Below are 26,213 nucleotides of genomic sequence, written 5' to 3'. Positions count from 1 at the left end.
TTTCTAGCATGTTTTTAAGAGTTAAATATGTCAAAATTAGATAAGTATATGAAGAAACAACTCTTTACCTAAAAGAATGTCTTAAAGGGTACATTTAGTCATCTTTATGGAGACATTATTAAGCGCAGTCTTTTTGGTGACCTCAAATCATTCCAATTTGGTGACCCAATAAGTTTTTCCCTTTTCTCATGGAAGTTCCTATATCACTATCTTTTAATGCTTGAAACAGACAATATGGCAAAACATAGCAATGTGGCATAAACACTTCAATATGACCTGGAAATATTTACCTCACATAGACAAACTGAAAGTCATATTTGAGTCATACATATGCGTGCATATACATATAAAGAAAAAAAAGGAAGAAGAAAAATGATGATAAAGTAAGATGGGTGTGTACATACCAGGAAGCTCAGTGCATTTTTGACACATTCTCTTTCCAAGCACCATAGCAAGGACACATGACATTTTATGTCTTTAGATGGAAACTACAGTCATTTCATCCATGGGATCAGATGATATCTGGAAGTACAGTATCTTCTGAAAGTTTAACATACTGTGGAATATGTACCTGATAGCCTTCAGAGTACTACAAATGGATTTCCCTAAGAAGTAGATTCTTTGCACAGCAGCAACAGGAAGAAATCATGGTAAGGAACAAAATATGATGTATAGACAATGGGGAATCGATGTCTAAAGTGATGTTTATTGCTTTTTGTAAAAAATGATTAGGATTTTTAAACATATCACAATTCATTTATAAATGACACAGTAAAATTCTAACAGCTGGATTTTTGCACAGCCCACACTTTAAACTTTCAGAACAGACTGAGAAAACTATTATGGTAATATGTGGCAAATTAAAGTCAGATCCTCTGTTCCTAATTGAAGAAGTGTACAAATCATGGAAACTCTGAATTTATCAAAGCCAAAATGTGAATTTTCTTTGCCCACAATATCTTCTGAGGGGAATGCTTTCCTAAACAACTGAGTGATGCTGACGAACAGTTCCACCTCCCGTTAGAGGTAAACGATTTTGCTATTTTTCCTGTTTTGCTGAATAAACTACGTTACTTCCTCTTGTAGCTGTACAAGCCTGCAGTTCTCTACAGGATATCTGGGTAGAAAGGGTAAGGTTCTTGGCTTTCTCTTCATACATTCAAAAAGAGAAGAAAAAAGTCTGTGAAAAGAACAGGACGGTGTGAATTTCTGCTGCTTCCATTGAAAATGTAACTCTTGAGTCTGCTAATATCTTACTTTTGGGGGGGATATATTGTTATGGAGAATGGATATTGCAGTGAGATAATATCTATTTATAAGTTTAAGTTTAGTTCTCTGAAACTGCTGCATGCTTTCTGAAAGGAAATGTGGCTGTCAAGATAGAAAGCTCCTTTCTCTACAATTTAATATCATTGACAAAAACCATGGAGTCCAGACTTAACTTAAACACTGCTGTTAACAATTATATATTAAAATTAAGATTGTGGTTGATTAAATGCATTTCTGTTAGTGTGAGCCATAGGGAAAAATAAATTTACAACTTTAAATCCACGGTTTTTGTCAGCCAAATTTTAAGCAGCATTGAAATAGTAAATACATTTAAATGTCTAAATCTTTTCAAAAGATGAGACTCGACATGTTTTCTTGGACTGGAACATTTTCCACGCATGCATTCTCTGGTGGGACATGATGGTTTCAAATAGCACAAAAGGATTTTCATCAAGCCCTAGAAGCTAGCACAGCTGTTAAATCTCAATGGGACTGATTCTCAACTTACAATGAAAATTTCTTTGGATGTATTTTTAATTTGAGAACATGGGAAACATTTTAAGAAAGCGTTCCAAGTATTTTGCTGTCTTTTGTAGAAGGAATTTCTTTCATTTTCCTTATTTGAAGTAATAAAAGTAAGACTTTTTAAAGTCTGCTGATTTCATACTTGAAGTTTAACTCTTAAGTATGTAAGATTTTTTACAATATGTGAAATTATATATACATATATATAATTCTAGAAAGTTAGTGAAAGCCATACTAAGATGTCAATGAAGCCCATTCATACAACTGTCTTCTCATGATAGGTGAAAATCAGTGTATTTCATAAATACTGAATTCTCTCAATTGAAGTGTTGGAGATACTAAATTTCCTTTTAGTAAAAGATGCCTCAATGAAGTTTTTTTCTGTAAAATATTAGGGTAAAGACTCTTTTGTACTGCTAGGTTTTTTTTTCCAGAAACAAAATGAAACTAACAGCTGTAGACTGCATGAGCATGACTCACAGGATGGCACTATCTGCATATTACAGTTGCCAAGTGGCACCATAATGTTGGATATTGAAAGAAGCTCTGCTTAATCTCTCTAACCACAAGTATGGTTGGGGTTTTTCCTACATAGAAGTAGATCCAAAGCGACTGAGACTTGGGACTGTATATGAAACCCAGGCAGGCTAAGCAGCTGCGTTGCCCTGAGGACATCCAGAAGAACTGAGGTCAGCAGTACTCCTTGGACTGACCTGCCTCAGAAACTGAGTTTTGGTGGGGTTGTGAAAAACAGGACCTTTGAAGCAGACTTGAAAGCTCTGGATGGAGTTTTTCTTCCCAATCCTCTCTCCTTCCTCCACCCACCGGAGGGGTTACTGTGAAGGGTGGAGGTTTTTCAACCAGCTGCTGTAACTGGATGCAGGAAGGGGGAAATTAATCATCTATGTATTCCTAACAGCAAAATTTAGCCTAAAACTGGTGCTTAGTAAGAAATAGACTTTTGCTGAATTGTAGAGCCCTAGGGGGAGAGAGGGACTGCTGTTGGCTGACTGTGCTGATGTCTTGCTCTCTGCAGCTGTGAATGTGTGTGTCCTAGAAGGCTGAGAGATAATTCACTAGAGCATGAGATTTTTTTCCAGTTGGTCAAAATTACTGCTCAAGATTGGAAAAATAATTTGTAGGGGTATAAAATGATAACATACCACTAGAGTTAGATGTACAAATTGGCAGTTGCTTAAGCATATTATTTTGAGGTTAGGAAATGATCCCCTCAACCTGATGTATCTCCTGGTCCTGCCTGTGCTTCTGTCTCTTCCAAAAATGCCACTGTTAATCTATTCCTAGAGGGTACTTACAACTTTTGTAAATTCTTATTTCTTAAATGCAAATGTTCTTATTAGTGGTAAAAAGTTAAGATAGTGAAAATTTAGTGAATGAGTTTATGAACCAGATGTATCAACCAGCTGTTGGATTTTCACAAATGAGGAAAGTTCACATTTTGAAAGGTAGTAGATGACTGAAAAGATTATTGTTAGACTGAAAGAGGCACAGAATAGATAGGAAGGAGACAGCTCAAATGCAAGTACAGAGTTTATTCAGGAAGAAACCCTGCGGAGGGGAGTATCCAGCCACAGCCAGAACCCCACTGCCACTTACAGACTTGGAGTAGATACAGAGGAAGGGTTTGGAGGGGAAATTTTGCTAGGTGGGAACTTTTTCCAGAGTTACTGATTGCTAAGGGAAGCTAGAGGAAGTAAATGGTAATTAGGTAGATAGGTTGCTCAGCTCCAGACCCCATGAAGATGTGGCAGATTGTCATTTCCTTGAGGCTAGACATGGTCCTTCCAGTAGGTGGTGGGGTGTTTCCAGTAAACTGACTGCAAGGGATGAGGAGTCTGATCCTAACATGGCTTCTCTTTTGTTCATCCTAACAACTATAAGAGAGCAAAAAGGGAGGCTTTACAGAATGGTGTAAAGAGAAATTTTCTGACTTCACACATCCTCCCTACTTATTAACCAGGAGTGTATTTATAATGTATATGTTGAATATATCCAACCTATGAGCATATATATGAACAACTCAGTAAGTGAGCAATGCCAATCATGGGGTCAACTTTTTTTTTTTAATGTTTGGAGGAATTAATTTTACCTTCTCAACTTAATTTCAAATGTGTTGCATAATTTGCTATGGTAATTTCTATGGATTCATCTATTTTGTGATTTAATTATTTTATTCTTAAAATTTATTTTAATTTGACAAATAACTGTGCATATTTCTGGGACACAATTTGATATTTTTATCTATGTATAAATTATAGGAAGATTCAATAAGGCCAGTTAACATATCTATAACCTCATCAACTTATCTCTTTTGTGGTAAGAATATTAACAATCCATTCTTTGAACAATTTTTGGATATACATTTTCATTAATTATGGTTACCATGCAGTGAAACTGATCATTGAAATGTTTCCTCCAGTGTAACTTTGTACTCTTTGGTCAATATTTTCATTTTTTCCATATCCCCTACCTCTATTCTCTGCTTCTGCAAAGTTATTGTTTTTGATTCCACATATAACTGAGTTTATATATTATATAGCATTTGTTTTTCTGTACCTGGCTTAGTTCATTTAGCATAATGCCCTCAAGTTCCACCCATGTTGCTGTAAATGTCATAATTTGCTTCTTCTTAAATGTTATATAGTATTTCATTCTCTCCGTCCATCCATTGATGGGTACTTAGGTTGCTTCCATATCTTGATTACTATAAACCATCATGGAATGAACACAAGAGTGCAGATATCTTTTTACCTATTGATTTCAATTCCTTTGGACGTATACCCAGAATTGGAATTGCTGGATCATATGGTATTTATACTTTTAGTTTTTTGAGGAAATTTCATACTATTTTCCAAAATGGCTATACTAATTTGCATTCCCGACAATAATGTTCAAGAATTCTCTTATCTGGTTAGCCTGTCTTTGTTGGTTTTAGATTGAAGCTATGCTGATGCATTTCTATGGGTAAGTCAGAGAGCTCAGAGGTGGCCTGGACTTAAAGAACTTCTTGAATATCTCACTTGAGAGTTGGCTCTGATGGGAGATTCAGTTCAATGACTGCAAAATGACCACGGTTTTCCAGAAAGGCTTCTTAAGATTTTGTAATTGAACTTGCCAAAGCCAGAGAGTGATATTTATGCCAAAAAAAATCAGAAACTTATTTTTAAGTTGTGGATCACACTAATGACAATGAATAACACAGTAAGTCAGGATTTGTGAGGTCGAATAATGATTCTTACAAAGCATGCCACATATGAAAAACCTGAGATAATTTTGCTTTACTAGATCTCAGCAGAAAGTCTTTTTAAATAAAACCTTTTTTATTTATAAATATTTTTGGTCTCACAAGAAATTTCAAATCTACTATAGAATCCTCATGTACTCTTCACACAGTTTTCTCTTACAGATAAGATCTTACAAAACTGTAGTATGTTATCAAAATCAGGAAATTGAAATTGATATGATAGTATTAACTAGTCTACAGACCTTATTTAGATCTCTCCAGTTTTTACATGCATTCAAATGTGTGTATGCCTGAGCATATAGTTCAAAAAAATTTTATCACACTCATGTATTTGTGTAACAAACTCCACAATCAAGATTTGGGCCTTTTTCTTTACCACAAAAAATTCATTTGTGCTATACCTTTACCTCAGAACTTGCTCCCATCTCTAACACCTTTGACATGCTTTCCACTTCTGTAACTTTTTTCACTTTGAGTATGTTATAATATGAATCAAACAGTATACACCCTTTCAGATTGGCCTTTTTCCCTTAGTGTAATGTACTTGAGACCTATACATGTTGTTGCATATATCAATAGTTGGTTGATTTTTATTACTGAATATTATGCCAACATAAAGATGTACCACAGGTTGTTTATTTGTTTATCCACTGAAGGGGTTTAGGTTGTTTCCATTTTTTTCTGGCTATTACAAATAAAACTGTGATTAACACTTATGTACAAGTCTTTTTGTGGCAATATGTTTTTTATTTTTCTTTGTTTGTTATCCACCTGGAAGTGGAATATTTAGTCATTGTAGTAAATGCACTTTTACTTTTGTCAAAAGCTGCTGAACAGTTTTCCAGGGTAGTTTTATGATTACCATTCCTAACAGAAACAACAAATGAGAGATCCAAATGTTCTGACTCCTAGTCAGCATTTGTTGTTCTCAATATATATTTTTATTTTAGACATTCTAGTAAGTATGTCATAGTATCTCATTGTGGTTTTAATTTATATTTCTGAATGGTAACAATGTTGAATGTTTTTTATGGGTCATTTGCCTTTCACAGCTTCATTTTAGTGAAATATCTTTTCATATCCTTTGGTCATTTTCTATTTACCTTGTTTTTTTTAATGTTGAGCTTTAAGAGTTTTTTTTTTTGGACATACTTTAAGTTCAAATCCTTTGTGGATATCTGCTTATAAACATTTTCTCCAAGTCTATAGATTGTCTTTTAATTAAGCCTGTGGCCTTTCATACAGCAAAGTTTTGAATTTTTATGAACTTCAATTTATTCATTTTTTAATGGATGATTCTTTTGGTATCGTGTCTCAGAAAATTTACTAAATCCTAGATGTATTATACATTTTGACTTTAGTTTTAGGTAAGTTGTGAGGTCAAGGTCAACATTAGGGTATTTTTTGTTTTACTATGGCTGTACAATTATCAGGATATCATTTATTGAAAGACTAGCTTTTCTTCATTGAGTTTTGAACCATTGTAAAAAAATCAGTGCAGTGTTCTTGTATAGGTCTAATTCTTTATCCTATACTCAGATTCCTTAATATATTTATCTAATCTTCCTCTAATACCATACTACCTTGATTACTGTAGCCATATAAAAACTCATAATATTACACACAATGATTCGTATGACTGTGTTTTTGGTTTTCATAATTTTTAAAAACTATTTTAGTTCCTTGCTTCTCCACATAAATTTTCTTTTCTTTTTAATTTTTTATTCATTTTTTTCACATGTGCATACATTGTTTGGGCCATTTCTCCTCACTGCCCTCACTTCCAGGCAGAACCTGCTCTGCCCTTATCTCTAATTTTGTTGAAGAGAAGACATAAGCAGTAATAAGAAAGACAGTGTTTTTGCTAGTTGAGATAAGGACAGCTATACAAAGAGATTCCTAGCATTGCTTCCATGCACAAGTGTGTTACAACCCAAGTTGATTCATCTCTACCTGACCTTTTCATTAGCTCTTGATCCCCTTCCCATATTGACCTCTGTTGCTTTAAGGTTTCTGTATTAGCTCCTCTCAGTGGGGACATCAAACACTTTCATGTTTTGGGTTTTCTACCTATCCCCATTCCTCCCGTATGTGCTCTCCCCTTAACATATGACCCAAGTCCTACAACATTGCTGTATTTGCCCTAGATTTAAAGTCCTCATATGAGAAAAAACATATGATTTTTGGTCTTCTGAGCCTGACTAACCTCACTCAGAACGATTCACATAAATTTTCAAATAAACTTGTCTATATCCTACAAAAGATCTCCTGGGATTTTAAGAAGAATGGTACTAAACCTATTTATCAATTTTGGAAAAATTTACTTCTATACTTTGTTGAATTCCACAGTCAATTAACTCATTATGTCTAAGTTTTCAATTTCTCATCAACATTTTTATAGTTTTCAGCATACAATCCCTATACATGTTTGATACATTTATGTCCAAGGATTTATTGTTAACTATTGTAAATGGTATTGTGGTTTCAATTGTAGTTTCCACATGCTCCTTGTTATTAAGGAGAAATAAAATTGGGTTCTTTGTGTTGATGCTGCATTCTGCAGCCTTGCTAAACTCATTTATTATTTCTAAAAGATTTTTGGTAGATTCCTTGGCATTTTACATGTTTAGTTATTGTCTAGAAAGAGGAACAGTTAAAGTTTTCCCTTTTTGATTTACACTTTCTTTTCCTTGCCTTATTGTACTGGCAAGAACTTCCAGAAGTGTCTTGAATAAAACAGTGAGAGTGGACATCTTTAACTTGTTGCTGAATTTAGAGGGAAAGTCTTAGTCATTCACCATTATGTGAACTAAGTATACAATTTTAGGGACTGGGTGTGATGGTTCATCCATGTAATCCCAGCTACTTAGGAAGTAGAAATTGGGAGGATTGTAGTTTGAGGCCAGCCACGGAAAAAGTTAGTGAGAACCCCCTCCATCTTATTGCATAAGCCAGGAAAGGTGGTGTGCATCTTTTTTTTTTCCAACCACATTTACTAGTTCACATAAATACTTGAAAACAAATAAATCTGTTTTCCATTTATGTATCCTCAGCATAATTTATCATAGGTTTTAATAAACAAACTATTGTAAATATCTATAAGAGGAAAATAGATTTTAAAATATGAAAGAGGTTAATAAATAGTCAATTAGGTTAACCACTGGAAGGACCACCTATTTTCAAGATGAAGCCACTGATTTGCAAATTTTATTAAAATAAATTCCATCTACAAAACAAAATAATTTATAATTTGATTTCAACTTTTTTGACAGCAGCCCAGAAGTGGCATCTCTGGATCATATGGCAGTTTTATTTTGGATATTTAAAGAATCTCCATGTTTCCTTCCATAGTGGTTGTACTAACTTGCATTCCCACTGGCAGTGTATAAGAAGTATTCCTATTTTGCCACATCCCCGCCAGCAGTTGTTGCTGTTACTACCTTTGATTATGGCCATCTAAGTATTGGCATGATTTGCATCTCTTTTATAACCAGGGAAGTTGAACACTTCTTCATGTATTTACTCTCCATTGGCATCTCTTCCTTTGAGAATTCTCTGTTTAATTCATGTGCCCATTTCTTCATTGGGGTATTGATTCTTTGGGGGTTGAGTTTTTTGGGTTCCCTGTAGATTCTGGACATAAGTAACTTCCTTATCAGATGAATAGCTGGCAAAGACTTTCCTCCCGTTATGTGAGCTGTCTCTTGAGTCTGGTAACTGTTTCCTTTGCTGTGCAGAAGCTCTTTAGTTTTTTTTAATTTATTTTATTCATATGCACATACAATGTTTGGGTAATTTCTCCTCCTTTCCCCCGCCCCCTCCCTCTCCCCCTTACCCCCTCGCTACCAGGCAGAAATTATTTTGCCCTTATCTCTAATTTTGTTGAAGAGAGAGTATATGCAATAATAGGAAAGACCAAGGGTTTTTGCTAGTTGAGATAAGGATAGCTATACAGGGAGTTTACTCATATTGCTTTCCTGTACATATGTGTTACATTCTAAATTAATTCTTCTCGAACAAACCTTTTCTCTAGTTCCTGGTCCCCTTCTCCTATTAGCCTCTGTTGCTTTAAAGTTTCTGCATTAGTTCCTTTGCATTGAGGACATCAAATGTTATCTTGTTGGTTTTTATTGGGTTTCTTGCCTATCCTCATACCTACCTTGTGTGCTCTCACCTCATCATGTGATCAACGTCCATCCCCTTGTTGTGTTTTCCCTTGATCTAAAGTCTGCATATAATAAAAGTCTTCCATGATAAGCAGAAACTAAAACAATATGTGACCACAAAGCCACCATTACAAAAGATTCTGCAAGGGATCCTGCACACAGAAAGTGACACCCAACTTAACCATGAAAAGGCAGGCAGCACCAAACCACAGGATAAGAAAAAGCAAGACAGTAGAGAGTAACATCAAGTTAGGTACACACAATCAAACCTTCAAACAACTAAGATAACTAAATGGCAGGAATCACCACATACCTATCAGTACTAACACTTAATGTTAATGGACTTAATTCACCCATCAAAAGACACCGTTTGACAAAATGGATTAAAAAAGAAGATCCAACAATTTGTTGCTTACAGGAGACTCATCTCACTGACAGAAATAAGCATATGCTTAGGATGAAAGGCTGGAAGAAGATTTACCAAGCCAATGGCCCCCGAAAACAAGCAGGAGTAGCAATACTTATCTCTGACAAAGTAGACTTCAAACCTACATTGATCAAACGAGATAAAGAAGGACATTCCATACTAATAAAAGGGGAAATAGACCAAAAGGAAATAATAATCATCAATCTGTACGCACCCAATGTCAACGCACCCAATTTCATCAAACATACCCTGAAAGACCTAAAAGCATATATAAACGCCAACACAGTGTTTGTGGGAGACTTTAACACTCCATTATCATCAATAGATAGGTCATCCAAACAAAAATTCAATAAAGAAATCCAAGATCTAAAATATGCAATAGATCAAGTGGACCTAGTAGATGTCTACAGAACATTTCATCCAACCTCTACACAATATACATTCTTCTCAGCAGCCCATGGAACCTTCTCCAAAATAGATCATATCCTAGGGCACAAAGCAAGCCTCAGCAAATATAAGAAAATAGAAATAATACCATGCATACTATCTGACCACAATGCAGTAAAAGTAGAACTCAACAACAAAAGTAAAGACAAAAAACATGCAAACAGCTGGAAATTGAATAACTCATTACTTAATGAACAATGGATCATCGATGCAATAAAAGAGGAAATTAAAAAGTTCCTAGAAGTCAATGAAAATGAAAACACAACCTACCAGAACCTATGGGACACAGCTAAGGCAGTCTTGAGAGGAAAGTTTATAGCCATGAGTGCATATATTAAAAAGATTGAAAGATCCCAAATCAATGACCTAATGATACATCTCAAACTCCTAGAAAAACAAGAACAAGCAAATCCCAAAACAAATAGAAGGAGAGAAATAATAAAAATAAGAGCTGAAATCAACGAAATAGAAACCAAAAAAACCATACAAAGAATTAATGAAACAAAAAGTTGGTTCTTTGAAAAAATAAACAAGATTGATAGACCCCTGGCAAACCTGACTAAAATGAGGAGAGAAAAAACCCAAATTAGTAGAATCAGGAATGCAAAAGGGGAGATAACAACAAACACCATGGAAGTCCAGGAAATCATCAGAGACTACTTTGAGAACCTATATTCAAATAAATTTGAAAATCTAAAAGAAATGGACAGATTTCTAGATACATATGATCATCCAAAACTGAACCAAGAGGAAATTAATCACCTGAATAGACCTATAACACAAAATGAAATTGAAGCAGCAATCAAGAGTCTCCCCAAAAAGAAAAGTCCAGGACCTGATGGATTCTCTGCTGAATTCTATCAGACCTTTAAAGAAGAACTGATACCAACCCTCCTTAAACTGTTCCATGAAATAGAAAGGGAAGGAAAACTGCCAAACACATTTTATGAAGCCACTATTACACTTATCCCAAAACCAGGCAAAGACACCTCCAAAAAGGAGAACTATAGGCCAATCTCCTTAATGAACATTGATGCAAAAATCCTCAACAAAATAATGGCAAATCGAATTCAGCAACACATCAAAAAGATTATTCACCACGACCAGGTAGGCTTCATCCCAGGGATGCAGGGGTGGTTCAACATACGAAAATCAATAAACGTAATAAACCACATTAACAGAAGCAAAGACAAAAACCACTTGTTCATCTCAATAGATGCAGAAAAAGCCTTTGATAAGATCCAACATCATTTCATGATAAAAGCTCTAAGAAAACTAGGAATAGAAGGAAAGTTCCTCAACATTATAAAAGCTATATATGACAAACCTACAGCCAGCATTATACTTAACGGAGAAAAATTAAAACCATTCCCTCTAAAATCAGGAACCAGACAAGGATGCCCACTATCTCCACTCCTATTCAACATAGTACTGGAATTCCTAGCCAGAGCAATTAGGCAAGAAGAAGGAATAAAAGGAATACAAATAGGTAAAGAAACTGTCAAAATATCCCTATTTGCAGACGACATGATCCTATACCTTAAAGACCCAAAAAACTCTACTCAGAAGCTTCTAGACATCATCAATAGCTATAGCAAGGTAGCAGGATATAAAATCAACATAGAAAAATCATTAGCATTTCTATACACTAACAATGAGCAAACGGAAAAAGAATGTATGAAAACAATTCCATTTACAATAGCCTCAAAAAAAATCAAATACCTAGGTGTAAACCTAACAAAAGATGTGAAAGACCTCTACAAGGAAAACTATACACTTCTGAAGAAAGAGATTGAGGAAGACTATAGAAAGTGGAGAGATCTCCCATGCTCATGGATTGGTAGAATCAACATAGTAAAAATGTCTATACTCCCAAAAGTAATCTACATGTTTAATGCAATTCCCATCAAAATTCCAATGACATTCATCAAAGAGATTGAAAAATCTACTGTTAAATTTATATGGAAACACAAGAGGCCACGAATAGCCAAGGCAATACTCAGTCAAAAGAACAATGCAGGAGGTATCACAATACCTGACTTCAAACTATATTACAAAGCAATAATAATAAAAACAGCATGGTACTGGCACAAAAACAGACATGAAGACCAGTGGAACAGAATAGAGGATCCAGATATGAAGCCACACAACTATAAGCAACTTATCTTTGACAAAGGAGCTAAAAATATACGATGGAGAAATAGCAGCCTCTTCAACAAAAACTGCTGGGAAAACTGGTTAGCAGTCTGCAAAAAACTGAAACTAGATCCATGTATATCACCCTATACCAAGATTAACTCAAAATGGATCAAGGATCTGAATATCAGACCCCAAACTCTTAAGTTGATACAAGAAAGAGTAGAAAATACTCTGGAGTTAGTAGGTATAGGTAAGAACTTTCTCAATGAAACCCCAGCAGCACAGCAACTAAGAGATAGCATAGATAAATGGGACCTCATAAAACTAAAAAGCTTCTGTTCATCAAAAGAAATGGTCTCTAAACTGAAGAGAACACCCACAGAGTGGGAGAAAATATTTGCCAACTATACATCAGACAAAGGACTGATAACCAGAATATACAGGGAACTTAAAAAACTAAATTCTCCCAAAACTAATGAACCAATAAAGAAATGGGCAGGTGAACTAAACAGAACTTTCTCAAAAGAAGAAATTCAAATGGCCAGAAAACACATGAAAAAATGCTCACCATCTCTAGCAATAAAGGAAATGCAAATTAAAACCACACTAAGATTCCACCTCACCCCTGTTAGAATAGCCATCATCAGCAACACCACCAACAACAGGTGTTGGCGAGGATGCGGGGAAAAAGGAACCCTCTTACACTGTTGGTGGGAATGTAGACTAGTACAACCACTCTGGAAAAAAATTTGGAGGCTACTTAAAAAGCTGGACATTGATCTACCATTTGATCCAGCAATACCACTCTTGGGGATATACCCAAAAGACTGTTACTCCAGAGGCACCTGCACATCCATGTTTATTGCAGCACTATTCACAATAACCAAGTTATGGAAACAGCCAAGATGCCCCAGCACTGACGAATGGATTAAGAAAATGTGGTATCTATACACAATGGAATTTTATGCAGCCATGAAGAAGAACGAAATGTTATCATTCGCTGGTAAATGGATGGAATTGGAGAACATCATTCTGAGTGAGGTTAGCCTGGCTCAAAAGATCAAAAATCGTATGTTCTCCCTCATATGTGGACATTAGATCAAGGGCAAACACAACAAGGGGATTGGTCTATGAGCACATGATAAAAGCGAGAGCACACAAGGAAGGGGTGAGGATAGGTAAGACACCTAAAAAACTAGCTAGCATTTGTTGCCCTTAATGCAGAGAAACTAAAGCAGATACCTTAAAGCAACTGAGGCCAATAGGAAAAGGGGACCAGGAACTAGAGAAAAGGTTAGATTAAAAAGAATTAACCTAGAAGGTAACACCCACGCACAGGAAATCAATGTGAGTCAATGCCCTGTATAGCTATCCTTATCTCAACCAGCAAAACCCCTTGTTCCTTCCTATTATTGCTTATACTCTCTCTACAACAAAATTAGAGATAAGGGCAAAATAGTTTCTGCTGGGTATTGAGGGGGGGAGTGGGAGGGGGTGGAGTGGGTGGTAAGGGAGGGGGTGGGGTCAGGGGGGAGAAATAAACCAAGCCTTGTATGCACATATGAATAATAAAAGAAAAATGAAAAAAAAAAAATAAAGTCTGCATATGAGGGAAAACATGCGATTTTGGGTCTTCTGGGCCTGGCTAACCTCTCTCAGGATGATGTTCTCCAGTTCCATCCATTTACCTGCAAATGATAAGATTTCATTCTTCTTCATGGCTGAGTAGTATTTCATTGTGTATAAATACCACATTTTCTTAATCCATTAATTGATAGTGGGGCATCTTGGCTCTTTCCATAACTTGGCTATAGTGAATAGTGCTGCAATAAACATGGGTATGCAAGTGCCTTCGGAGTAACCTGTGTCACATTCCTTTGGATATATCCCCAAGAGTGGTATTGCTGGATCATATGGCAGATCTATGTTTAGATTTTTAAGAAGCTTCCAAATTTTTTTCCAGAGTGGTTGTACCAGCTTGCATTCCCACCAGCAGTGTATAAGGGTTCCTTTATTCCCCGCATCCTCGCCAACACCTGTTGTTGGTGTTTTTGATGATGGCTATTCTGACAGGGATAAGGTGGAATCTCAGTGTGGTTTTGATTATCATTTCCTTTATGGCCAGAGATGGTGGGCATTTTTTCATGTGTTTTTTGGTCATTTGAATTTCTTCTTTTGAGAAAGTGCTGTTTAGTTCATTTGCCCGTTTCCTTATTGGTTCATTAATTTTGGGAGACTTTAGTTTTTTAAGTTCCTTATATATTCTGGTTATCAGTCCTTTGTCTGATGTGTAGCTGGCAAATATTTTCTCCCACTCTGTGGGTGATCTCTTCAGTTTAGAGACCATTTCTTTTGTTGAGCAAAGCTTTTTAGTTTTATGAAGTCCCATTTGTCTATGCTATCACTTAGTTGCTGAGCTGCTGGGGTTCCCTTGAGAACGTCCTTGCCTATACCTATTACTTCCAGAGTGTTTCCTGTTCTTTCCTGTACCAGCTTCAGAGTTTTGGGTCTGATATTAAGGTCCTTGATCCATTTTGAGTTAATACTGTTATAGGGTGATAAACATGGATCTGGTTTCAGTTTTTTGCAGACGGACAACCACTTTTCCCAGCAACATTTGTTGAAGAGGCTGTCTTTTCTCCATCATATATTTTAGGCACCTTTGTCAAAAATAAGTTGGGTATAGTTGTGTGGATTCATATCTGGGTCCTCTATTCTGTTCCACTGGTCTTCATGTCTGTTTTTGTGCCAATACCATGCTATTTTTGTTGCTGTTGTCTTGTAATATAGTTTGAAGTCAGGTATTGTGATACCTCCAGCATTGTCCTTTTTGCTGAGTATTGCCTTAGTTTGATGCAGTCCGATTTGGTCATTGTTTCTCTTAGATGCTGAACCTTTTGTATTTTGTTTAGGATTTTGTTCCCTCTACCTATCTGTTCCATTGTATTTCCTACTGCTTCTTGGAATTGTTTCAGGCCTTATATCAAGGTCTTTGATCCACTTTGAGTTGATTTTGGTATAGGGTGAAAGACAGGGATCTAGTTTTAGTCTTCTACATGTGATATCCATTTTCCCCAGCAGCATTTGTTGAAGAGGCTGTCTTTTCTCCACTGTATGTTTTGGGCTCCTTTGTTGAAGATCAGTTGGCTATAGATGTGTGGGTTTGTGTCTGGATCTTCTATTCTGGTCCATTGGTCTTCCTGTCTGTGTTTATGCCAGTATCATACTATTTTCATTGTCATGGCTGTATAGTGTAGTTTGTAGATGGGTATTGTGATGCCTCCCGCATTGGACTTTTGGCTCAGAATTGCTTTGGCTATTCGAGGTCTTTTGTGTTTCCATGTGCATTTCATGATTGGCTTTCTATTTCTGTACAGAATGTCATTGGAATTTTGATAAGGATGGTGCTGAACATGTAGATTGTTTTTGGTAGTATGACCACTTTCACAATGTTGATTCTACCAGTCCATAAGCATGAAAGGTCTTTTCATCTTCTGATGTCTTTTTTGATTTGTCTCTTCAGTGGTTTATAGTTTTCATTAAAAATGTCTTTGGTTTCTTTCATTAAATTTATTTCAAGTTACTTTATTGTTTTTGAGGCTATTGTAAGTGGGCTTGTTTCACTGATTTCTTTCTCAGTCTGTGCATTGTTGGTATATAGGAAGGCTACTGATTTCCGTATGCTAATTTTATATCCTGCTACTTTCTGAAAGAGTTTATGATTTGTAATAGTTTTTTAATAGAGTGCTTTGGGTCTCTTAGCTATAGGATTATGCCATCTACACATAGGAGTAATTTGACTTCTTCTCTTCCTATTTGAATCTCTTTTATTTCTTGCTGTTGTCTTACTGCTCTGGCTAAGAATTCCAAAATCTATACTGAATAAAACTGCAGAAAGCTCAGTCTCATTCCTGACTTTAATGGGTACAGTTTCAGTTGTTCTCCATTTAGTATGATGTTGGCTCTAGGTTTGTCATACATAGCCTTTATTATACTGAGGAACATTGCTTCTATTCTTAGTTTCTTCAGAGCTTTTATCATGAAAGGGTGTTGGATCTTGTCAAAGGCTTTTTCTGCCACTATTGAGAGGATCATGTGGTTTTTGTCTTTGCTTCTGCTTATATGCTTTATTACATTTATGCATTTACATATGTTGAACCATCCTTGCATCCCTGGAATGAAACAGACTTGGTCATGGAGTATGATGTTTTTGATGTGTTGTTGAATTCTGTTTACCAGCATTTTGTTGAGAATCTCTGCATCTATATTCATTAAAGATATTGATCTCTTTTCTGGTTATGTCTTTATTGGGTTTTGGAATGATTGTAATACTAGCTTCATAGATTGAGTTTGTTACTTCAATTATAATATGTCCTGTCTTCCCTGTATTTTTGCCTGTATTTCAGACCACAGCTCTGTGACTGCTTCATGAACACTTATGCATACCCTCAAGTGAGACCCCATGTCAAAAGGAATACCATTTGCCATGCTTTCCTTGGTGGAAGAAAAGATATCAGTAGTTCCTTGTAGCTATTATCATTCAAAACTCCAAATGCCCTGATGACAGCTGATTATCTCTTGACTGCCATCTTTCTGAAATAGTCAAGGGACTATTAAAAACACTCAACTTGTAAAAAAACAATCACTTTCCCAACAGATAAAAGACATCTCTGAAAAATCCATACTTGACGGTATACTTGCAGGTTGAGACCAAATATTTTTCCACTAAGGAATAAGAACAAAATATTCATTATCACCATGTCTTTCAGCATTATATTATAGCTTGGAGCCAGTGCAGTTAAATAAGAAAGAAGTGAAAAATTTAATTATGAAAAAGGTGCTAGGTTTTGTCATTTTTGCAGCTATTAAGATGATTAGGTAGCTTTTGGATTTTGTTTTGTTAGTATTTTGTATTACATTAATTAATGTTCAGATATTGAAACAATATTAGTCAATGTGTATAGTCATTTTTATTGTTCTGAAGTAAGTTGTCTAGTTTTTTAATGAGAATTTTTACATTTGTATTTATAGGGTCATTGCTCTGCCACTTTCTTTTTCTGTTGTATCTTTGGCAGTCTTCGGTATTAGAGTAACTTTGTCTTGCTCCTAGAATGAATAGGGAAATATTCCATTCTATCCTGTTTTCAGAAGAGTTTGTGAAAGATTGGTGTTACTGCTTTAAAAGTTTAGTGTAACTCATTAATGAAGTCATCTGGGCCTAGACTTTTCACTGTGGGCTGTTTTTTGATTAACTTGGTGTCTTTTCTTGTGGTAGGTCCTTCAGTAGTATTTTTTGTGTTATTATATACATTTATAAACCAATTTCTGGCATGTTATTGTTCATAACATTCCTTATAATTGTTCTTATTTTACTAGATCAGTAATGGTGTCCTCTCTTTCAGTCCTGATTTTAGCATATTGTGTTTTATCCCATTTTTTGGTGGTTCTAGCTAAAGTTTTATCAGTCTTGTCTATTTTTCCAAATAATTAATTTTGGTTTCATTGATATTCTTTATTATTTCCCCATTATGCTCTGGCTTTTATTAATTTTTCCTCTGTTTGCTTTGATTTTAGTTTCTTTTCTGTTTGTAGTTTCCTAAAACAGAAGTTTAGGTCACTGAGTTGAAAACTTTTTTTAATACATCTTTTAATCTATAAATTTCTCTCTTAGCTACTTTAGTTGTGTCCAATAAGCCTGACGTGTTGTATTTACTTGCATTCATATGAAAGTATTTTATAGTTTCTTTGGTCCATTTGTTATTTAAAAGTATGTTTTCAAATTTCCTCATATGTGAATTTTTAAGATTTCACTCTCTTATTTATATTTAACTTTATTCAATTGTGGTCAAAGAGAAAGAGACCAAGAGATTGATTGTGATATCAATCCTTTAAAGGATTTAAAATTTATCAAGGCTTGTTTAGTAGCTTAATATTTTGTTTATTTTGAAAATTTTTCCATGTGAACTTGAGATCATATATTCTGATATTGTTGAGTGGAGTGTTATATCATTTTCTGCTACATTTTGTTGATTCATAGTATTGCATAAGTCTTATTTATTTTCTGCCACATTGTTCTGTTACCAGTCATCTGACTGGAGTCTTTTGGTTCAACCTTGATAGATATTATGGGTAGTCAAGGCAAAGGTCTTCCAATGTTGGTGATTCCAGTCCCTTGGGTGACCAAGGCCTAGGGTTTGGACTGACAGACCCAGAGATTTACAGGTCCATACCCTGTGAGCTGGGGCCTATTGCTCCATGATTTATAATCCAGGGACTTAGGCTTATTACTCTTGGCTTTAACCACCAGTGGCCCCAGGACTTGGCAGCTATTACAAACCTTTGTTTATAGTGCAGCAAGCAGCACAGACAGTTGCTGCTAGTGTTATAGCTCTCAAATAAACCTTGGGTGCTCAGTCTTACAATAAGTGTTATAGCACTTGAGATTAGAATGTCAGTACTCTTGGCTCTTGACAGACAGCTGGTGTTATAGCTCAAGAGCCTGAGTCCCTTGACCCTTAACAGCTCCCAGGAACTCTTCCAGCAACCAGGGGTCTACAGTTTTTCTCTTTTGGCATTTCTTAATCTTTTATCTTTCTTTAGCCTCAGCTGTCTGTTCTTTTACCCTTTCCATACTTCTGCTGTCCCTCCATGACTCTGCCATTCCTGATCCCCATTATATTTGCCCCAGTCACTCTTTGGAACTCTACAACAGCACTCTTAACTTTTTAGAAATTTTTTGTCTGTACTGGGGCTTGAATATAGGTCCTAATGCTTGCCTTTTATCCTCCATTTGTGTTTTCATTTATGTTACATAGACATTTCCTTGTGTACTGTTTCATTTTTTTTCTTTTGCTTTAGTATTTGAGTTATTTTCTTGGTAGTTTACCTCTGAATTTCCACTGATGCCTTACCATAAAACAATTTATTTTGGGATAATAACAGTATAACTTCAATGGACAAAACTGGAAGTAGAGAGGATTAATAGATGAAAAAGAAGAGATGATGGCTGCCAGAATTAAAAATAATGGCGAAGGTACAAGTGGTAAAGTAAGATAAAGTAAAATAAAATGGCCTCTAATCCTACCTTCTTGGGAGCTTGAGTTTGGGAGGATTACAATTTGAGGACTGCAGGGGCAGAAAGCTCATGAGACCTCATTTAAACCAATAGATGGACACTATGTTGTCATCCTAAACTATGTGGAAAGCTGAGATCAGGAGGATTGAGGTAAGCATAGGAAAATGTTTGCGAGTTCTCATCTCAATGGAGAAAAGATAGGTTTGGTGGCCCACACCTTTCATCCCAGCAAACATGGAAAACATAAAATAGGAAGATCATGGTCCAGGTCAGCCAGGGCAAAAAGTAAGACCCTATCTCCAAAATAACCAGAGCAAAAGGTTTGGAGGCATGGCTCAAGCAATAGAGTGCTTACCTCACATGTGCAAAACCCTAATTTCAAACCCCAGTTCTGTAAAAAAAAAAAAAAAAAAAAAGAAAGAAAGAAAAAGAAAATACAAAAACAACCCCCAAATTTCCCAAAACAAAAACAAGAAGAGAGAAGTGGTAGGAATTCATGATTGTGTATGAAGGTAATTGTAGGTTTGTATGTTAAAGTTACCTTATATTGCTTGAACTGAGTTTATGGCAGAGTGATCACCTAATATCACCCAACCTCACACACTTTTGAGTCTAAACTGTTTCAGAGGCAATAAGAAAATATGCTTGTCAAGGAGTTAGTAGTCAAGGTCAATACTCTAGACACAATATCAAATAGTATACTAGTAGGAACATTCATTGGGTTCCAATCCTGTTTCTTCACAAACTAGAAGTATAATCAGTTTAATCATGGATAAATATTTGACCATTTTCAGTGACCAAATGGACAATTATAGGACTGTCATGAAGATTAGGTGATATAAGGTATCTGGCACATTACAAATGCTCAGTACATTTAATTGCCATTAAATAATGAATCCATGTTGTATAAGTTGCTGGATACTTCAAAAAAATCCAGAGAAAATTGAAGTCAATAAAGACTAGAGAAGTCAGAAGTAGCTTCCTGGTGTAGAAGAAAATTAAGCTGGACTTTGAAATGTATTTATATTTCATCTTTTATGTCTCAGAAGGATTACACAAAACAAATTAGAATAATAGCAACACTTGTGACATTACTATGTACCAAGTACACATATTGCATAAATTAACTTAACTCTTTGAATGTATTAAACAATAGTAAACAGTGTTCAGTTGAAGAAATTGTGGATCCGATAAATCAGGGAAAACAACTCCTAAGCAAAGAGATTTGTTTTTAAACTCAAGTCTATTTGACTCTAGAGTCTGTAGTTGGAATGACTTTAGCGTATTGACTGTCAAAAACAAAAATAAATCCAGAAAACTGAATTAAAAACATACTGGCATCAGATGAAAAAGAATTTTAAATAGGTGGTTGTAGTAGAAAGTTTATATGCTTCCCAAATTTCTGGGGGAAAATAAAATCAGAACTGTTTTTCTCTTTAAAAATGAAAATTAGTCATAAACTAACAAACCAACTCAATTGTGAAGATTTCAGAAAAGCTTCAGACAAATGCATTTTTTTTGCCTTGATTGAACTTACTCTATTCAAGTTTCTGACACTCAAGAATTAATTTTGAGACAACGTAGTTTTTTTTTTTAATATATGCTTTGTCTTACAGTAGTTCTGAATGTTTGGAAACATTTTTATTTAAGTGCAAAAGCCACAAAACAATGGCTATTCTGAACATTAATATTTTTAATTGAATTAGTTGGGCTTGAATAATTTATAAATAAGTTCATTAAGCTTTCCTCAAAGATCCATTATGGTAAAAATATATCTATTAAAAGATTAATTTTCTGTTATGCCATCAAGAGACCTGTTACACTTTTCCAGATGCAGAAGTTTTCATTTTTTTAAACACAGAATCCTGAGAGTGTGTTTTCTAAAACCTAAACACAATGCAATTATTATTGTTTTTGTTTCGATTTACTAGGATGTTTTTTCCACATGGACAACACAGGAGAAATAAACACATGTAGATAAACAGGTCAGATTACACTACACAGTGATGAAAGTTAGACCAAAGATTTGTTTGGAAATTTATTCATGTCCAAAACAGAAAAGAAAATTAATTTTTAAATTGATTCAAAACATTTGTAAAGAAATAATACACTAGTTTCTCAGGTAAAATACTATTTTTTCTGGCATAAACAGTGTGTTGGAGCAGAAATTTTCAAAGAATGGTCCCTTAATCATATTGGCAATTATTATAAATGCAAATTATCTGGCTCCAACCCAGATCTACTGAATCAAAAATTGTGAGTACACTGTTCTAGATGATTCTGGGGCATGCTTAAATTTGAGAACTACTATGTTAAGGTGGGCAATGGTAAACTCTATTTGGGTTGATTTGGCACAAGGCAGAGGATTTTTTGAAGCTCAGTCTTAAATAATGAGTCATAAATTCTGGAGGTCTATTGTACAGCATAGTGTATAGTTTTTTTCAAAGAGAAAATATATCTTTTAATAATTGCTACATTACATATGTGATTAATACCAATAAATTATAGGAAACAAAGCTTGCACCTGTTCCTATTATAAATATGAATTAAAGAGTTACTATAATAGACTGAGAATTCAAAGCATAATTAAGACACTGAGCCAATTTGTTTGCCTTTTTAAATTTTTATTTTTTATTTTATCATTTCTACATTTACTTACATTGTTTGGGCCACCTCCCCCCTTCCCCCCACCCCCATTTCTAGGCAGAACTTGCTCTGCCCTCTTGTTCTAGAAAGCATAAGAGATACTAAGAAAGACATATGGTTTTTGCTAATTTGAGATAAACATAGCTATATAGAGAGATTTCTAGCATTGGTTCCATGCACTTGTGTATTGCAATCCACATTGGTTCACCTCTACCAGGCCTCTTCACTACTTTCTGGTCTCCTTCCCATAATGGCCTCTGTCAGTTTAAGATTACTTTATTTGCTCCTCTACTGTGAGCACATCAGCCACATTCAAATTTTAGGTTTCCTCTCCTTTCCCTATTTCTCCCATGGTCATACTCCCCTTAGTGTGTGACCCATGTCCAATAATATTACTGCATTTGTTTTGGGTCTTTAATCTGCATATAAGGGAGAACATGTGAATTTTGGCCTTCTGAGCCTGGCTAACTTCGATTAGGATTATATTCTCTAGTTCCATCCATTTACTTGTAAATGAAAAAATTTCATTTTTCTTTGTGGCTGAGTAAAATTCCATTGTGTATGGATACCACATTTTCTTAATCTATTCATCAATAGTGGGGCATCTCGGCTGTTTCCATAACCTGGCTATTGTGAATAGCGCTACAATAAACATGGGTGTGCACGTGTCTCTGGAGTAACCTGTGTTGCATTCCTTTGGGTATGTTCCCAAGAGTGGTATTGCTGGATCACATGGCAGGTCTATGTTTAGATTTTTAAGGAGCATCCATAATTTTTTCAAAGTGGTTGTACTAGATTACATTCCTACCAGCAGTGTATGATGGTTCCTTTCTCCCCCTAGCACCCTCGCCAACATTTGTTGTTGATGGTGTTTTTGATGATAACCATTCTAACAGAAGTGAGGTGGAATCTTAGTGTGGTTTTGATTTACATTTCCTTTATGGCCAGGGATGGTGAGCATTTTTTCATGTGTTTTTTTGGCCATTTGGATTTCTTCCTTAAAAAAAGTTCTGTTTACTTCAGATGTCTACTTACTTATTGGTTCATTGATTTTTGGGGAGTTTAGTTTTTTGAGTTCCCTGTATATTCTCCTTATCAGTCCTTTATCTGATGTATAGCCAGAAAATATTTTCTCCCACTCTGTGGGTTGTTTCTTCAATTTAGAGACCATTTCTTTTGTTGTGCAGAAGTCTTTTAATTTCATGTACTTCCATTTGTCCATCTTTTCTCTTAGTTGATGGGCTGCTGGAGTTCTACTGAGGAAGTCCTTGCACATGCCTATTGTTTCCAGAGTATTCCCTGCTCTTTCATGTACCAACTGCAAGGTTTTGGGTCTGATGTAAAGGTCCTTAATCCATTTTGAGTTGATACTACCACAGGGTGATAGGCATGGATCTAGTTTTAGTTTTCTGCGGGCAGATAGCCACTTTTCCCAGTAACATTTGTTAAAGATGCTGTCTATTCTCCATCATATATTTTTGATGCCTTTGTGAAAAATAATGTGGGCAAAGCTGTGTGGATTCATATCTGGGTCCTCTATTCTGTTCCATTGGTCTTCATACCTGTTTTTGTGCCAGCACCATGCTGTTTTTATTGCTATGGCTGTGTAGTATAGTTTGAAATTGAGTGTTGTGATACCTCCAGCACTGCTCTTTTTGCTGAGTATTGCCTTGGCTATTCGCAGTCTTTTGTGTTTCCAAATGAACTTTAGGTTAGACTTTTTAATCTCTGTGATGAATGTCATTTGGATTTTGATGGGAATTGCATTGAACATGTAGATGCTTTTGGTAGTATAGCCATTTTTACCATGTTGATTCTGCCAATCCATGAGCATGGGAGATCTTTCAGTCTTCTGTAGTCTTCCTCAGTGTCTTTCTTCAGTGGTTTGCAGTTCTTTTTGTGGAGGTCATTCACATCCTTTGTTAAGTTTACTCCTAGATATTTGATTTTTTTGAGGCTATTATAAATCGAATTGTTTTTCCTGTTTTCTTTCTCAATTCCTTCATTGTTGGTGTATAGAAAGGCTACTAATTTTGTAAGTTGACTTTATACCCTGCTACTTTACTGAAGCTATTTATGGTGTCTAGAAATTTTTGAGTGGCGTTTTCTGGGTCTTTGAGATATAGGACCATGTCGTCTGCAATTAGGGATATTTTGACTATTTATTTACTTATTTGTATCCTTTTATTTCTTCTTCTTGCCTTATTGCTCTTGCTAGGAACTCCAGGACTATGTTTAATAGCAGTGGGAGAGTGGGCACCCTTGTCTTGTTCCTGAGCTTAGGGGAAATGGTTTCAGTTTTTTCCCCCATTAAGTATGATGTTGGCTAGAGGTTTGTCATATATAGCCTTTATAATGTTGAGGTACATTCCTTCTATTCCTAGTTTTCTTAGGCTTTTATCATGAAGTGGTGTTGAATCCTATCAAAGGTTTTTTCTGAATCTATTGAGATGATCATGTGGCTTTTCTCTTTGCTTCTATTAAAGTGCTGTATTACATTTATTGAGTTTTGAATGTTGAACCATCCCTGCATCCCTGGGATGAAGCCGACTTGGTCATGGTGAATGATCTTTCTGACATATTGTTGGATTCAGTTTGCCATTATTTTATTGTGGATTTTTGCATCAATGTTCATTAAGGAGATTAACCTGTAGTTCTCCTTTTTGGATGTGTCTTTGTCTGATTTTGGGAGGAGTGTAATACTGGTTTTATACAATGAGTTAGGCAGTGTTCCTTCTCTTTGTATTTCGTAGAAAAGTTTAAGGAGTGTGGGTATTAGTAGTTCTTTGAAGGTCTGGTAGAATTCATCTGAGAATCCATGAGAGTCTCTTCTTTTGGGAGACTCTTTATTGCTGCTTCAATTTCATTACATGTTATAGATCTGTCTAGGTTTCCCTAGATTTCCTTGGTGTTTGTTTTTATCTCCCCTTTTTAATTTCTGATTTTATTGATTTGGGTCTTTTCCCTCCTCATTTTAGTCATATTTGCCAGGGACTTGCCAATCTTGTTTATTTTCTCAAAAATCAGCTCTTTGTTTCATTGAATCTTTGTATGTTCTTTTTGGTCTCTATTTCATTGATTTCAGCCATTATGTTTATTATTTCTCTCCTGCTTCTTTTGGGTTTTGCTTGTTATTGTTTTTCTAGGAGTTTGAGTTGTAGCATAAAGTCATTTATTTGAGTTCTTTCTGTCCTTTTAATATATGCACAAGTGGTGTTTTCATTTTCATTAGCTTCCAGGAACATTTTGATTCCTACTCATTTCTTCTATGACCCACTGATCGTGGAGCAATGTGTTATTCAGCCTCCAATTATTTCCATATTTTCTGCTGTTGTTTTTGTTTTTGAGTTCTAGTTTTAATGCATTGTGATCAGATAGAATGCAAGGGGTTATTTATATTTTTCACATTTGCTGAAACTTGCTTTGTGCCCTAAGATATGATCAATTTTTGAGAAAGTTCCACAGGCTGCTCAGAAGAATGTGTATTGTGTTGCTGGATGAAATATTCTGTAGATATTAGTCAGGTCCATTTGATTTATGGTGTCATTTAGTTCTAAGATTTCTTTTTTGATTTTTGTTTGGAGAACCTGTCCGTTGGTGACAGGGGTGTATTAAAGTCTCCCATGACCAGTGTATTGGAGTCTATGTGCTTTTAAGTGTTTTAGCATATGTTTGATTAAATTGGGTACATATAAGTTGATAATTGTTACTTTCTTTTGATGTATTGCACCTTTTATTAGTATGAAGTGTCCTTTATGTCATTTGACTAATGTAAGTTTGAAGTCTGTTTTGTCTGATATAAGTATTGCTACTCCTGCCTGTTTTCAGGGGCCATTGGCTGAGTAAATCTTTTTCCAGCCTTTCAGCCTAAGCCAGTGTTTATTTCTGTCAATAAGATGGGTCTCTTGTATAGAATACATTGTTGGATGTTCCTTTTTAATCCAGTTTACCAAACTGTGTTTTTTGATGGGGAGTTGAGTCCATTGACATTCAGTGTTAGTATTCATAGGTATGTAGTGATTCTTGTCATTTAGTTGTTTTTGTTGTGTAAGGATTTAATTGTGTGCAGTTGAATCAATTCTACTCTTTGATTACTTGTCTTTTCTTCTCCTGTGGTTTGATTCTTCCCATCCTTCCATGGTCTTGTTTGCTTTCATCTTCTGTGTGCAGAATTACTTGTAGAATCTTTTTTAGTGGTGGCTTGGTGGTCATATATTGTTTTAGCTTTTGTTTATCATGGAAGATTTTTACTGC

At 35.4% G+C, this 26,213-nt stretch overlaps 1 protein-coding gene across 4 annotated transcripts in view; it reads left to right on the top strand.

The window, feature by feature from the left end:
• Positions 1–465: 465 nt before the first annotated feature.
• The window catches only part of LOC109678627 (putative P2Y purinoceptor 10), a 38,502-nt gene continuing 12,754 nt past the window's right edge, over positions 466–26,213 (top strand). Inside the window, exon 1 of one of the 4 annotated variants that reach the window (XM_074062802.1) lies at positions 466–650. The gene's annotated coding sequence lies outside the window, so the exon portion shown is untranslated. Of the gene's footprint in view, positions 651–816; positions 1,027–1,069; positions 1,230–26,213 lie in introns of those variants that run through there. The other 3 variants (XM_074062801.1, XM_074062799.1, XM_074062800.1) reach the window with 3 other exon arrangements.

This window comes from Castor canadensis, chromosome X (genome assembly GCF_047511655.1).
Source record: "Castor canadensis chromosome X, mCasCan1.hap1v2, whole genome shotgun sequence".
In the NCBI taxonomy this organism is placed as follows: domain Eukaryota; kingdom Metazoa; phylum Chordata; class Mammalia; order Rodentia; family Castoridae; genus Castor; species Castor canadensis.
The sequence above is the reverse complement of the archived record's forward strand: the minus strand, read 5'-3'. Positions and strand labels throughout refer to the sequence as shown.